General features: G+C 41.9%; 1 protein-coding gene across 1 annotated transcript in view; it reads left to right on the top strand.

Moving 5' to 3' along the window:
• LOC131693832 (uncharacterized) overlaps positions 1-15,262 on the top strand; it is a 56,496-nt gene that overhangs the window by 22,799 nt on the left and 18,435 nt on the right. The gene's annotated exons all lie outside the window — the stretch shown is intronic.

Genomic DNA, 15,262 nt, shown 5'->3' with positions numbered 1-15,262 from the left:
GCTTGGAACTCAAGTGAGGTGAATGATTTATTATAGGTTTTACAGTTATTTGTGATTATTAGTGGAGTTTTTTCAGTCATTGCTTTATGTCGTCGGAACGATGAAGTGTAATTTTCGGATGAAGATACATTGGAGAAGTGTTCTGCCATTAGCTCTATGATATCGAGCGGGTTCGAGGTAATCGAATTTTTTTGTTTTAAGGATGAAATGACATTTGTTTGATGTCTCCCACTAATACTCCGGATTTGTTTCCAAATTCGAGATTGCGGAACATTTGAGTTGATTGAGGTTACCATTTTTGACATTAAAAATGTCTTACTCCACTATCTGGGGCTAGGTGTCATTCTAAAATCTAAACTATCTCCCATGTAACGAAACTATGTAAGGTTTGCACGCTTATAACTCCGATATTACTAGATGGATTTTAATCATTCATACACCAACCGATTCAGAAACACCTAACTTAAATATTGGTAATAATTTAATATCTCCCCAATAAAAGTAGACTTTTGGAAATTGGTAAAATTAAAAAGTTCACAAAAAACGGGAAAAATACCATTCGTGAGGCAGATTTCTCAGACACAGCCGTCAAAAGAGGGCAGCTTAGTTGCTCAATGAAACACGAAAAGTCATAAATAGAAGCAACGCATGTCCGTTTAAATCAGTTGTTGCTCTTATCCCACACGAGCAACGTCGTCTCCGGGCGATGCAATAAGCGCTATCGATTTTCGGTAACGTTGGCATTTGCACACACTCGCACCTAAGTGACTAAACCATATACGGTTAGTTTATAAATAGAGGTGACGCGTACCCGTTTGAATCAGTTTTTGTTCTTATGTCGAACGGGTAAGATCATGGCTGCAGCGTCTGGGCACTACACTATGCATTTTCGGCAGCGGTGACCGTGTGCGGATTTGTCGGGTACCAGCATGGTGTCACAGAATGATTTGCAAAGTGGGTGGGCGGGGTGGTTTGGATTTAATTCAATACGGTGTGTGCTGCTTAAGAGTGTTGCGTTTGAAAAAAATATATTTATTTTTATGTATGCGTGTGCGTTGTAACTTGTTAATCCATGTTTACGGCGCTTTGTAGCTGCGTAGGGTAAAGAGCCAATTGGTTTTCATGTTTCATATTTCGGTTATATGTTTTTTATCAGTAAGGCATCTGACAACGTGCTTCTGTAGTTATTGCACTGTTCAGCAGCGTAGTATTTTATATAGGAGAGTACACTCAGGTTTTTTACGCGGATTTTGAAATTTACGCGGTTTTCATTAACGCGTTTTTTTTTAAATTTACGCGGTTTTCATTTACACGGCCTGTATCCCCTGCGTGAAAAATCTGAGTGTAATTGCATCGGAAACAATCACATTCCCAGCAGAACTTTTTGTTTTCTAATTTCAAACACTTTTGTTTCGTACTGCACACAACGGAAAATTTTTAAACAGAACTTACCGTCCCAGCAGCAGTTGAAGCGGGTGTTCTTTTTCGATTCAAATTCAAGCCATGTCTTAAGCGTTACTGGACTTAAAATTGTTTTCCCAGTTTAACCAGTCAGAATATCTGTCCTACCCTATGTATTTAAAACACAGTTCTAATTGCGTTTTAAGGTATACAACAAATACAGTTGGGTATACTAATTTAAATTTTAAAATAAATCTGTTTTAAATTATGAAACAAACCGCTGTACTGAAAATATAATTATGTCAGTCCTATTACCACATAAAACACCTATATAACATAAAACGCGGCAGAATTGGTTTAATAATACAATGTTTACACTACAGAGTTATAACACGTTTTAATAATTAGCAACAAGAAAAATGTCACCAAGATAGCATAAAAACCCGTTTTAACTGGTAGTGCGAACGTTGCATAAAAATGTAATTTATCAAATAATTTCATTTTTCCACCACTAATCGATCAAGAAATACTTACACTTAAGATTGTTTACTTAAGTTCATTAGTACATTATTGAAAATTTAAATGGAAAATGAAATTTCATATTTTATGGAGAATCTGTATATTTCCGTTGGCGGGCGTGGGTTTCCTCATCACAGCTCTCAATATGGAACTTTTCTTTTGAATATATTTTCTGGACAGACCAGCCTATTTTTACTAGATGGATCAGCCAAATAATGCCAATCACCTAGTGAGATACTTGATTAATTAATAGATTACCGTTAAAAGACCTTCAATAAATTATGTTTTAATGGGGAGGGTATATAGCAAATTGTAACATATGAAAACAGGCGAGTGAACAAGAACGTGTGTCGATATGTGTGATAGATAAAAAAGCTATATTTTTAATGTCACCGTGGTCGTGTCCTGTACACAACCCTTTAATTTTTCTCCATGATTGTTTGCTATGGTATCGTATTAGAGCCCTGGTTTTAGATTTAAGTATTTTGTAACGCTTTTCATTATCAGAGGTTGGGTGTTTTTTGAAAAAATTTAAACTATGATTTCTATTTTTCAATGCTTGTGATATGGAACTGTTCCACCATGGCACGGATTTGCGTCCGATTTTAGAAGAAGATTTTCTAATAGTTTGGTTTGCAGCATTGATTATCGTGCTAACAATGTGGGTATTTTGATCGTCGATTGATTTGTTAAAGAAAATTTCGTCAAATTGAACGAGATCAGAGAATTTTTCCCAGTCAGCTATCTTTAGAATCCAGTGAGGTCGTTTTTCATCTACTACGCGAGAATTAAGCGGAGTTATGAAAATAGGGTAGTGGTCGCTATTACAAACGTCGTCATGGACGTTCCACGAGAAAAAGGTGCTCATATAAGCTGAACAGATGACCAAATCAATACATGTTTCACTGCTGTTAGTTGGATTCAAACGTGTTCCTTTCCCGTTATTGAAAACATTGAGGTCGAAATTTGAAATTAATTTTGCTATCATTTTTCCTCGGGTTGAAGTGAATTTCGATCCCCAAATATAATGATGAGCATTAAAATCTCCGAGAATAGTGAACGGTTCGGGCAATTGTTTTATTAGATTAGCGAGGTCGTCAAAGAAAATGTTTTCATTTGGAGGAAGGTAAATGTTACATAAAGTGAATTTAAATGGATATAATAACTCTACAACTATAGCTTGCAATCGTGTATCCACTCGCACATTGCGTGAAACAAATTGAGATCTAACCAACGTCAATACACCACCGCGTGCTCTATCGTTTTCAGATACAAAATCGATACAAGATCGAAATTTTTAAAAGAAGCTTGGTTTCTATGCTTTAAATGTGATTCTTGTATGCAAATTATCATTGGCTTATATTGTGCATCCAAAAGTTTAATTTCTTGAGAACTATTAAAAAATCCATTGCAATTCCACTGCAATATTGAGTTTTTAGAATCCATTACTAGAGAGAGAAGCTCCATCAGCAGATACAATACTACTACCACTCAAGGATGATTGGGTATTTCTCATTCTCTTGATATCATTTTCATACTCGTTGAGATCACCCGTGTCTGGTGACAGGGGACGAGAAATCTTTGCTATTTGATAGTCCATACTAGTTGCTCTATTATTATCATCGACACCTGGACCAGAGTCCATTGTACTTGTCGATGCAGACTGAGTGTCCATTTGTTGTAGTGGTTAGAGGGGATTTAAAGATGGAACTACTGGCATGTCATCTGTACATTTAAGATTTGAGTTCTTTTCCTGGATGTTGCTGACTACTTCACTGTATGTGCTGGTGTGATTGGGGAATCTGATTTTGTACAACTGACGAGCTTCCCTGACACTCACGTTTTCGGTTACCTTAATTCTCGTGATCTCCTGTTCGGTTTCAAAAACCTTGCATTTAAGGGACCATGATGCATGTTCTGAAGATCCACAGTTTCGACACAGTGTTCCTCCTGAGCAATGATCGGATGTGTGACCTACCTTACAACAGTTACTACATACCTCTTCTTTTGAACAAAACTTGGATGAATGACCGAAGTACTGGCACTTGTAGCATCTCAGCGGTCGGGGAATAAAAAGACGAACACTCAGCACGAGATATCCGACTTTCACGCTTTCAGGGATCCCATTGGACTTAAATGTGAGAATATAGCTGTTTGTAGATATTAATATACCGTCCTTCTTCCGCTTCATGACTTCTACATTGCATACTCCTTGTTCTTGCAGTTCTTCCAGGATTTCCTCTTCTGTTGCGTATTTTAGATCAGCACACGTGACAATCCCTTTTGTTTGATTTAATTTGATGTTTTCTTCGACTGTAATCTCCATTTCGAACATCATCTTGCAGCGAAGAAGTTGGTTGGCCTGGTTTATATTTTTGGTTTTTACTAGCAGCGTTCCGTCCCTTAGTTTGATGGTATTTAGTGGTTCTCCGCAGATGGTTTTGATCCCTTTATGAATGATGATTGGACTGACCTTTTCGAAAGATCCATCCACGCGTTTGAGGATTATGAACTTTGGACCTTCACGGTGACCCTCAAGCTTTGGAAGTAAATCATTTGGTTTTTTCTTCCGTCCTTCCTTTGGAGGAGCCATTTTGTTTCAACCAATCCTCTTCGGTAAAGTTGGTAATATACACAATACCACCGAAAAAAAAATGCAATAGTCTTTTGTGATTACGAGAAAAGACGATAAAACTGTCGACTATTTTGAAGAGCACACTTTATAGACGTCTTACTCGAACGAGAGATAAAATGCGAATGTTCCGAAATATTGAAATGGGATGTCTATATTGAACCGTTAGTCGTAGTCACAATAAAAAATTCTAATTAGGAATTCTTTTCCATTGTCAACTATTTCTCTTTTTTTCGAATCTACAGCATTCTTTGAAAATATTGTTGAAATGTTATTGATGAAAAACTGAAAATGCGTTTGGCAACACTGTTCACTAAATGGATGGTGGGAAGACGCACATTCGTTTTGATTATGCTAGTATTAGTCGCAGAAAGGAATGAAAAGGCACATGACCCGAAAACGAGCAAGCGAGACAGCGATAGTAGTGCGTATTCGCTCTACTAAACTAAAAATTTGTCGGTCGGTTTTTGTCATCATACTGTGGCCAGCGTTGCCAATGTTCCAGATTTATCTGGAATCTTCCAGATTTTTCCTAACTGAACAGACATTTGTTCAAGCCAGACATTTTTCCAGATTTTTTTAAATTTTGCCAGATTTTTCCAGATATTCTGAATTCTACGTTAAACCCCAGAAGGAATGCCATTATGACAGATTTATCTGGCACAGCTAGAGTTTTTTAAGCCTTTAGCAGAAAGGTAAACCTCTCATTCTACCAGATTTATAAACTATAGAGATTGTTACACACAATTTTTGGAAATCTGGGTCATATTTTCCAAAACAAAAATCGATCAATGTTCTATGAAGACCAAAATGTATGCCAAATTTCGATGACTTTGTGCTCGCTGTCAAGTGACAGATTTTTCCAGACATTTTTATTTGAACTGCCAGATTTTCTTTGAAAAATAGTGGCAACCCTGCGTGTGGCCATCGTTGTGAGTACTACCAGCCAGCAGAACAGCAGGAATTTTTGCGCCATGGCCCGTACCAAACAGAACGTCCACAAGCAGTCAGCAAGGAAGACCATCCGCAAACGTACCCCCAACCCCTGGTGGCGTTGAGAAGCCAAGTGCTACGAAACAGGAACTGTCGCTCTGTGAGAAATTCACCGCTATCGGATGTGAACGGAGCTACTATACCGCAAGCTGCCCTTCCAACGTATGGTCCGTGAAATCGATGTAGAAATTTTTTTTCCCATTTTTTGTGGTTTTTGCTGAATGACAGGGTGGCCATTTACACTGCTTTTTTGCAATATCAGATTTTTTACTCTAATATTTATCATAATTTGAATAGGTTTACACTGTTCAAGCTAGAAACATGAGAAAAAGCATTAACGAAAAATTTGTACTAATAACTCTTTACCCGATTTTGTTAGTCCTGAAAAGGACTGTTTTGGCAACATTTGGGACGCGCGAATTTACTTCTTGCTGCGGTGATCTGTGAAGCAGCATTGATAGATGCGCGGTGGTCTTTTTTCGCTGCAGTCTTCTTATCGCCAGTCGGTTTCTTATCCTCGACCTTCAACGATCCGGAAGCGCTAGTACTCGTGGTCTGTGATTTTTTCCTTTTCGGCACCGGCATTAAAATCCTTCCTGCCTGAGAAACGAAGCCAGCCTGGCGATGTCACACATGTAGTTAGCGGCGGGTGTATTTTTGGCTCATTTGCGCTTTCCAAGCTGCTAGTTTTCTGCAGCCGCTGCATTTTCAAGCTACTCCTGTCTTGCTTCGATTTTTTTTTCTACCACTGCTGTCGGCACTTCGGCAGCAGGTAAACGAATGACGAAAAACAGGCCTTGTGTCTTATAATCGTTGCATTGTTTAACGTCGTAAAAAAGGCGTGGCTAACGATGAAATGAATTGTTAGCATGAGCAAGTCGCATAGTACTGGCCAATGGAAGAACAGATAATTGATTCCTGAAAATCATTTTTTCTTTATTCATGTAAATATTACATACTTACAAATCTAATAGAAGATTCCTGGTCATATTTCTGAATCATTAGTGCGAACATTGCGTAATTTGGTTAAGTACAATGAAAGTTACAAACTTTCCAAATTCGACCGTCTGTTCCTTCCGAAATACACTCAAGTTTTTTTTACGCGGTTTTTTTTGCGCGGTATTTTTTTACGCGGATTTTGAAATTTACGCGGTTTTCATTTACGCGGATTTTGAAATTTACGCGGTTTTCATTTACGCGGTTTTTTAAATTTACGCGGTTTTCATTTACGCGGATTTTGGAATTTACGCGGTATCCATCAATGAGGTTCCCTTTATCGCGGATTCTTAAATTTAAGTGGTCTTCATTTACGCGGATTTTGAAATTTTCGCGGTTTTCATTTACGCGGATTTTGAAATTTACGCGGTTTTCATTTACGCGGATTTTGAAATTTACGCGGTTTTCATTTACACGGATTTTGAAATTTTCGCGGTTTTCATTTACGCGGATTTTGAAATTTACGCGGTTTTCATTTACGCGGCTCGTATCCCCCGCGTAAAAAAACCTGAGTGTATTGAAATGCGGTGTCTATATTGAACCGTTAGTCGTAGTCACAATAAAAAAATTCTTATTGGGATTTGGGAATACTTTTCCATTGTCAACTATTTCTCTTTTTTTTCGAATCTGCAGCATTCTTTGAAAATATTGTTGAATGTTATTGATGAAAAAATTGAAAATGCGTTTGACAACACTGCTGACTAAATGGATGATGGGAAGACGCACATTCGTTTTGATTATGCTAGTATTAGTAGCAGAAAGGATTAAAAAGGCACATGGGCCTAAAACGAGCAAGCGAGAGAGCGATAGTAGTGCGTATTCGCTCTACTAAACTAAAAAATTGTCGGTCGGTTTTTGTCATCATTCGTGTGGCCATCGTTGGAAGTACTACCAGCCAGCAGAACAGCAGGAATTTTTGCGCTATGGCCCGTAGCAAACAGAACCGCAAGCAGTTTGCAAGGCAGGCCATCCGCAAACGTACCCCAACCCACGGCTCACAGTATATGTAAGCCGTGCCCCAACCCTTAGTGGCATTGAGAAGCCAAGTGCTACGAAATAGGAACTGTCGCTACTACAAAGCTACTATTCCGCAAGCTGCCCTTCCAACGTATGGTCCGTGAAATCGATGTAAAAAAATATTTTTTCCAATTTTTTGTGGTTTTTGTTGAATGACAGGGTGGCCATTTACACTGCTTTTTGCAATATCAGATCTTTTCGATTTTTTCTCTAGTCTTTATCACAATTTGAATAGGTTTACACTGATCAAGCTAGAAACATGAGAAAAAGCATTAACGGAAAACTTTCACTAATAACTTTTCACCCGATTTTGTTAGTCCTGAAAAGGACTGTTTTGGATACATTTGGGACGCGCGAATTTACTTCTTGCTGGCGGTGATCGTCGGGCAGCATTCTTGATAGGTGCGCGGTGGTCTTTTTTCGCTGCAGGCTTCTTATCGCCTGTCGGTTTCTTATCCTCGACCGTCACCTTCAACGATCTGGAAGCGCTAGTACTCGTGGTCTGTGATTTTTTTTCGTTTTTGGCACCCGCATTAAAATCCTTCCTGCCTGAGAAACGAAGCCAGCCTGGTGATGTCACACATGTAGTTAGCGGCGGGTGTATTTTTGGCTCGTCTGCGCTTTCCAAGCTGCTAGCTTTCTGCTGCCGCTGCATTTTCAAGCTGCTCGTGTTTTGCTTCGATTTTTTTGCTACCACTGCTGTCGGCACTTCGGCAGCAGGTAAACGAATGACGAAAAATTCAAACAGGCCTTGTGTCTTATAATCGTTGGATTGTGGATGAAATGAATTGTTAGCATGGTTAAGTCGCCAATGACAGAATTTTTCTTTATCATGTAAATATTACATACTTACAAATCTAATAGAAGATTCCTGGTCATATTTCTGAATCATTAGTGCGAACATTGTGTAATTTGGTTAAGTTCAATGAAAGTTACAAGCTTTCAAAACTCGACCTTCTGTTCTGTTTCTTTCGAAATATTGAAATGGGGTGCCTATATTGAACCGTTAGGCGTAGTCACAATAATAGTTGAAGGAAAAGGTTTTCAATTTTAACTCATTCGAGATGTTTGATAGCGCTGAAAAGGGCTAATTTGTTTGTCAAAGTAAATGTTCCAGGTGGGAGATTTTTGTTCCAATTGGTCCTGATTACTAGCATGGAGCTGCACAAATTAATACACGAAGATGAATCCTAATAATGACCTTCTCTCCCGGTGTTGACATAAGTCTTCGAACGTTTGACAAGAGTTGCTGCAACCGAATGAAATCACAATTCTTTCTGAGATTTGCGGCACGGTGCATGAAATTAGCGGGTACTAATCACCAATGAGCTTCGGTCAGATGATTGAAAATCGGTTCTTTCGTGTGTCTGTGAGTGTATGCTATCTTCCAACCATCGGAAATGAAAATGATAGCCTCTGCAAGTAGTAATGACCGAAACGGATTCATCTACCAGCCTTGTACAGCTCACACATATTTTCTTCTGTATTGTACAGTCCTCCGTTCACCCCAAGCAGCCAAATACGAATGATAATAGAAACAAATCTGTAACGGACTTATATTTAAAACTTTTCATCATTCAAGTGTTCGGTTGGTGCACCATATAGACGGCTCTGATCGAGATGCTCTAAAAATTTTCACCATTTCCGAGTAGTTTTCGAAAGATTTTTCAAAACATTTTGTTGTTATTAGTGCATGTTATACATACTTCAAATTTTAATACTGCATAGTGGAACATATTTTCAACAAACTGGCCTAACAATCAAATCTTTCTGTTAAGTATGATGGAAGTTATTAACGTTCAAAATCTGACGCGGCGCCACAGCCGATATTTTGAAAGGGGACCCCTATATTGAAAGCTTAAATGTATTCTACATTAAAAATTCAAGAGCCCCTCCTCACTGCTACCTTACTATATCAACAATATTATTAGCTTGCTAATATCAACAATATTATTAAGCTTGACTAAGTGAAGTTCTAAGATGTCACAAAGCTTCAATTTCCAGCTATGGATAATAGCTATGGAGAACATCTTCAAACCCAACTCAATACAGTAGGCCTGGCCGTTTTAATATTTGCGTCATACTATAATATGCACTATGTGGCACCCCTATCCCATTTGTATTGAACTGGCAGAAGTCAACATCTCAGCGGGCACACAAATTATGGGCCCCACTGACAGTTCAAATTGTTCTGCTTGTTTTGTTCGAAGCTCGATTTTCACTAGTCAGATATCGTACGGAATTACTCATGAAATGTGTTGCTTTGGACATGTCGGTGAATAACAAAAACTTCACACCAGGTGCACCAACAAATTAAACGAACTCAACTATCTGTTGAGAGTAGAATGGTAGGAGAATGTCGAACAGTCTAGAAGAATTCCCTCTCAGACCTCTACGACCAACTTACCAGAACACCAAAGTGAAGATGAGCAACGAAGCGAAGGGAAACGTATTCTAGTGAAAACTCACTCTAAATACTCTCCCACAACCGTGTGATATTATGTTCACGCAATAGACACTAGATCACTGTTAAAACACTATTAACTCAAGATAGTTGTTGATAACAATATTGGTTTCTTCTCACTGTCCTGACTACTGAGCGCTCTGTTGCACTAGCGATTGTTCGTCTGCCCTACTCACTACATATGATTGAGTGTGTATATAGCGATACGCTGCATGTATAATACTGTAATGGAAATTGCCTTGTTCATATAATTTCAACACTTCCCCTCAATTTTCATTCCTAACATTTCAATCATGTTTGAAAACTTTGTTTTTGTAAGTGTAAAGTAAATACATCTGCTACTTGATTTTCTGAAGGCACGTATTTTAAAATTATTTTCTTCATTTGAATTTGTTCACGTAGAAACATATACTTCACGTCAATATGCTTAGTTCTCTGGTGGTCACGGGGCTCTTCTGCAATTTTTATGCACGGTATGTTATCCTCAAATATTGGGAATGGTGCTGCGAAAGTACCAATCTCACAATATTTTCGACAGCCTTCCTAATTCCTTCCTTCGATGCTGCACAAAGAGAAACCAGCTCTGCCTCCGTCGATGATAAGCAGACGAGTTGTTGCCGTTTCGTTCCCCATGATACCAGGTTTCCAAATGCCATAAATGCGCTTCCAGATATCGAGCGCCTATCTTCCTCGTCATTGGCGAAATCCGCGTCAGCGTATCCCAAAAGTGTCTCCTTGTCCTTCATCCTTCGATAGATCAAGCATAGAACTACGAGTGCTTTGTAAATATCTCAGAATCGGCTTAAGTCCATTCCAATGGGAATCATCCGGGTTATTCTGAAATCGACTAAACAGACTGACCGCAAACGTAATGTCGGGTCTACTCATTAATGTTAAATATTGTAAACAACCCAGCAAGACCTTGAAAGGTGCGCTGGTCTGTTGTACTATGTTTTTCTTCCATTTCATACTAGGATCCACTGGAGTGGAGACCGATTGTTACGGTATGTCCCGCTGATCCCTTCCAACTCCACGGTCGACCACCTGTCGGTGGACAATTTTGATGTAGTGAGGACCATTTGAAATGGAAGGATAGGAAAAGGGAAGAAGGACCGTTTGAAATGGAAGGATAGAAAAAGGAAAAAAAGGATCGTTTGAAATGGTAGGATAGAAAAACATAGACGTCACGTAGAGATGAGAGAAAGGTATAAGAAAAAAGAATAGATAGAAATTGTTGGAAGTTTAGGTAAATAGAACGTTGAATTCGTGAAGATATAAGCAAACATTTATTTCCGTAAGTAGATCCTATGGCAGCACGAATTTACATGAGTACAATTTCTGAATTAAAACCTAAACAGGTGCCGGAAGGCCAAGAAACGCACTCAACCGTTCGAATTGTGCACGATTGAGGTTAGGTGATACGTGACTTGCGTATTACCCTGTAATCTAGCCGTAATTGTTGGGAATTAACGAGATACAATAATTGACCGATGTAAGTAAGCTTGAATATTACTCTAAGCATAATATTAAATTACATTAGCTTTTAGCTGATACCGTTAGGAATACATTCCTTAGGGTGTTGCTGAAAAGCCTCTTATTTAATCCACCCAACAATCTAAAAGATCGTCCAAGATAACCACGAAGCAATGCCGAATTGTACAGGAAGTGCCCCCACCGTGGAAACACTGTAACCAGTGTAATGAACCTGACACGGATCGGATGGTAAGCTGTTGTCACTGCGATTCGTGGTGGCATTTTACCTGTGTGGGTGTGAACGACAGCATTGATGCGACAGACCGACCGTTTACATGCCCAAACTGTCAGAGACCGTCGGCACAGATTCCAGTGATTGATGCTCCCGGAAGCAAGGCTAACAGCAAAGCAGGAACGAGCACTTCAACCTGTAGTGCTGAAGCAATAAGGGCTCGCCTACAGCTCGAGAGACTTGAGGCCCAGAAGGCTTTGGCGATGAAGCGTATAGAGTTGAAGCGCCGGGAGCACGAGCGGAAGATGGAGCAAGAGAAGCAGAAAACGGAAGCAGAGTTTGAGCGGAGGCAATTGCAGCTAGAGCAGGCGGTAATGAACGAGTCATTCCGTTTGAGAGAGGTGATTGACCTAGGTGGGGAAGGCGATGAAGACAACCGGAGTGTCGCCTCAGTGCAGAGTTCCTTCAGCAAGGTACAGCAGTGGAAGGCCGCCCATTCGACGTTGGTTGTCCCGACGGAGAAGGCTCCAGCTATTGGTACGAGTAACGCGACGACCGCAACTGGAATACAAGCTAGGCAGGACGGCATGCAGCAACCAACTAGCATTAACGAGGGTATTCTAGAAGCAGCGTTGACAGGTATTTCGTTAGGGCAGTCAGGGTTTGAGCCAACGTTAGGGGTATTATCGGTCGAGCCGAAAGCACAACAGCGCCAATAGTTGGTAGAGGTCAGGCTAACATTTTCTCGGTTACCTCCGCGCTCGCCAGGCCTAGCAAAGGCATCGCAAATGTAATCCCCAAGCAGCATGCTTTCCAAAACTGTTCCTTTCCTCTCACCCAGCCTCCTCCAGCAGGCAATTCGTTTGTCATTCCGCGAATTGGTAATCCGAATTTTGCAATCGCCGCGCAATCGACCGCAGTGAATAGAGATAGTGCAGGCCCGATTAGAGGTCCAGTGACAGTGGAAGAATTACTGGGAGGAGAGTATTCCCAGTCGTACGCCGGCCAACCGTTACCGTCTGTGATCCCCATTGAGCAAAGGTTTTCGAGAAGGCAGACGGTGCCACCAGGAATCCAATTGGGACCGCAGGAGCAACCACGGTTTGCGGAGTTCCAGGCTGGTGCGCAGCAACCTCCGTTGCAAGACGAGCAGGCGTATTGGGGACCGACACCGCGACAATTGGCGGCAAGACACGTGATGAACAAGGAGTTGCCAATCTTTTCTGGTAATCCGGAGGACTGGCCGCTTTTCATTAGCTCGTACGTTAACTCTACTCAGACGTGCGGGTTTTCGAACGAGGAAAATTTGGCGAGGTTGCAACGGTGTTTGAAGGGGCACGCACTTGAATCGGTGCGGAGTCGACTGTTGCTACCGGCGAGCGTCCCAAATGTTTTAGCTACGCTGGAGATACTTTATGGTAGACCGGAATTGTTGATCCATGCGTTGTTGCAGAGGATCCGAGGGGTGCCTGCGCCAAATCAGGAAAGACTAGACACGCTAATCGGTTTCGGTATGGCGGTGCAGAATTTTTGTGATCATCTGGAAGCCGGGAGGCATGAAGCGCATCTCAACAATCCGATGCTACTGTTCGAGTTGGTAGAGAAGCTTCCAGTACATATGAAACTGGACTGGTCGCTATACAAGCAGCGCTGCGGGGAAGTGAACCTGCGTTCTTTCTCGCAGTATATGCAGACGCTCGTGCGAGCGGCATCCGACGTGACCGTGAACTACGATCCTAGGCCGCAACCTGTACAGCAGCAGCGAATAGTGAAGGAATAGAACGGAAAGGACAAAAACTTCTGCGGAACTCACTCAATGGAGGATTCTTCTTTGATGGCGACGAACAAAGAAGCATCTGGCGTTACGATGCGCCCATCAAGCCCAGCGTGTTTCATTTGCAAAAACCAGGGGCATCGGGTAATAGACTGCTCAGAGTTCGACAAGAAAACGGTCGATGAACGCTGGGAAACAATACAGAAACTCGGCTTGTGTCGGCTCTGTCTTGGAGCACACGGAAGGCGCCCCTGCAAGAATCGCAAGCAATGCGATATCGACGGATGTCAACGGCGTCGCCACCCTTTGCTGCACTCCAAACGGGACACAAATGAAGCCCAGCAGGCCAGGGAAACCGGAAAAACGCCAGGAAATGGCTGTAAGAAGTTTGGGAACGACGGAAATTCGGCGAAGAATGGGTCCAAGCAAGAATCGAGTGAAGCTAAGACAAGTAGTTCCAAAGCTGTCACCAACCATCATTCCGCTGGGAAGACTACGCTTTTTCGTATTATTCCAGTGACTTTGTATGGGAACAATCGATCTGTGTCCGTGTATGCTTTCTTGGACGACGGCTCGGAGAGAACGCTGATTGACGAAGAGTTGGTAAAGGACCTTGGGGTTGTAGGAGATCCACAACCATTGTGCTTGCAGTGGACGGCGAACGTGAAGAGGTCAGAAACTAATTCTCAACGGGTCGCATTGGAAATAGCAGGACGGTCAGGGGCATCCAAACATTCTTTGTCGGACGTGCGCACCGTAAGCAAGCTGGACTTACCACGACAATCCTTGCGGTACGCGGAACTCGCAGAAACCTTTCCGTACCTAAAGGGCCTACCGATCGATGATTACGATCAAGCGGTACCGCGCATCCTCATCGGAAACGACAACGCTCACGTTACATCGACACTCAAGCTACGAGATGGCCGACCGGGAGAGCCGATAGCAGCAAAATCACGTTTGGGATGGACGGTTTACGGATCCAACCAGGACAAGTCAGGGGATATCGTTCATAGTTTCCACATATGCGAGTGCCAGGAGGCCGAGCAGACCCTACATGAGCTCGTGGAGAAGTTTTTCTCAGTCGAGAGTCTGGGTATAATGGAAGTCGCCCATCCTGAGTCCGCGGAAACTCAACGAGCAAATCGGATCCTGATGGAAACTACTAAGCGGGTCGGACAGCGATTCGAAACTGGGCTTCTCTGGAAGTACGATAGCTTCGAGTTCCCGGACAGCTACCAGATGGCGGTTCGGCGATTGCAGTGTTTGGAAAGGCGTATGCAGAGGGATTTACTCATCGGCGAAAGTGAGAGGAGACAGCTTTCTGAGTATCAAGCGAAAGGGTACATACACAAAGCGACCCGGAAGGAGCTCGATGATTCAGATCCACGGCGTACGTGGTACTTACCTTTAGGAGTGGTCATCAATCCCAAGAAGCCGTCCAAGGTTCGTATCTTCTGCGATGCAGCGGCCAAAGTGGATGGAGTCGCACTCAACACGATGCTGTTGAAAGGGCCGGATCTGCTAAATACGTTGCTCAATGTTCTATGCGAATTCCGGGAGAAACAGGTCGCTCTGTGCGCGGATCTGAAGGAGATGTTTCACCAGATTCGGATTCGACGAGAAGATCGACATGCGCAACGACTGCTTTGGCGAGATGATCCTACACAAGCCCCCGATGTGTATTTGATGGACGTCGCAACGTTTGGTGCAACGTGTTCACCGTGTTCGGCACAATTCGTGAAGAATTTGAACGCTAAGGAG

This window comes from Topomyia yanbarensis, chromosome 1, assembly GCF_030247195.1.
Source record: "Topomyia yanbarensis strain Yona2022 chromosome 1, ASM3024719v1, whole genome shotgun sequence".
Lineage (NCBI taxonomy): Eukaryota > Metazoa > Arthropoda > Insecta > Diptera > Culicidae > Topomyia > Topomyia yanbarensis.
The sequence above is the reverse complement of the archived record's forward strand: the minus strand, read 5'-3'. Positions and strand labels throughout refer to the sequence as shown.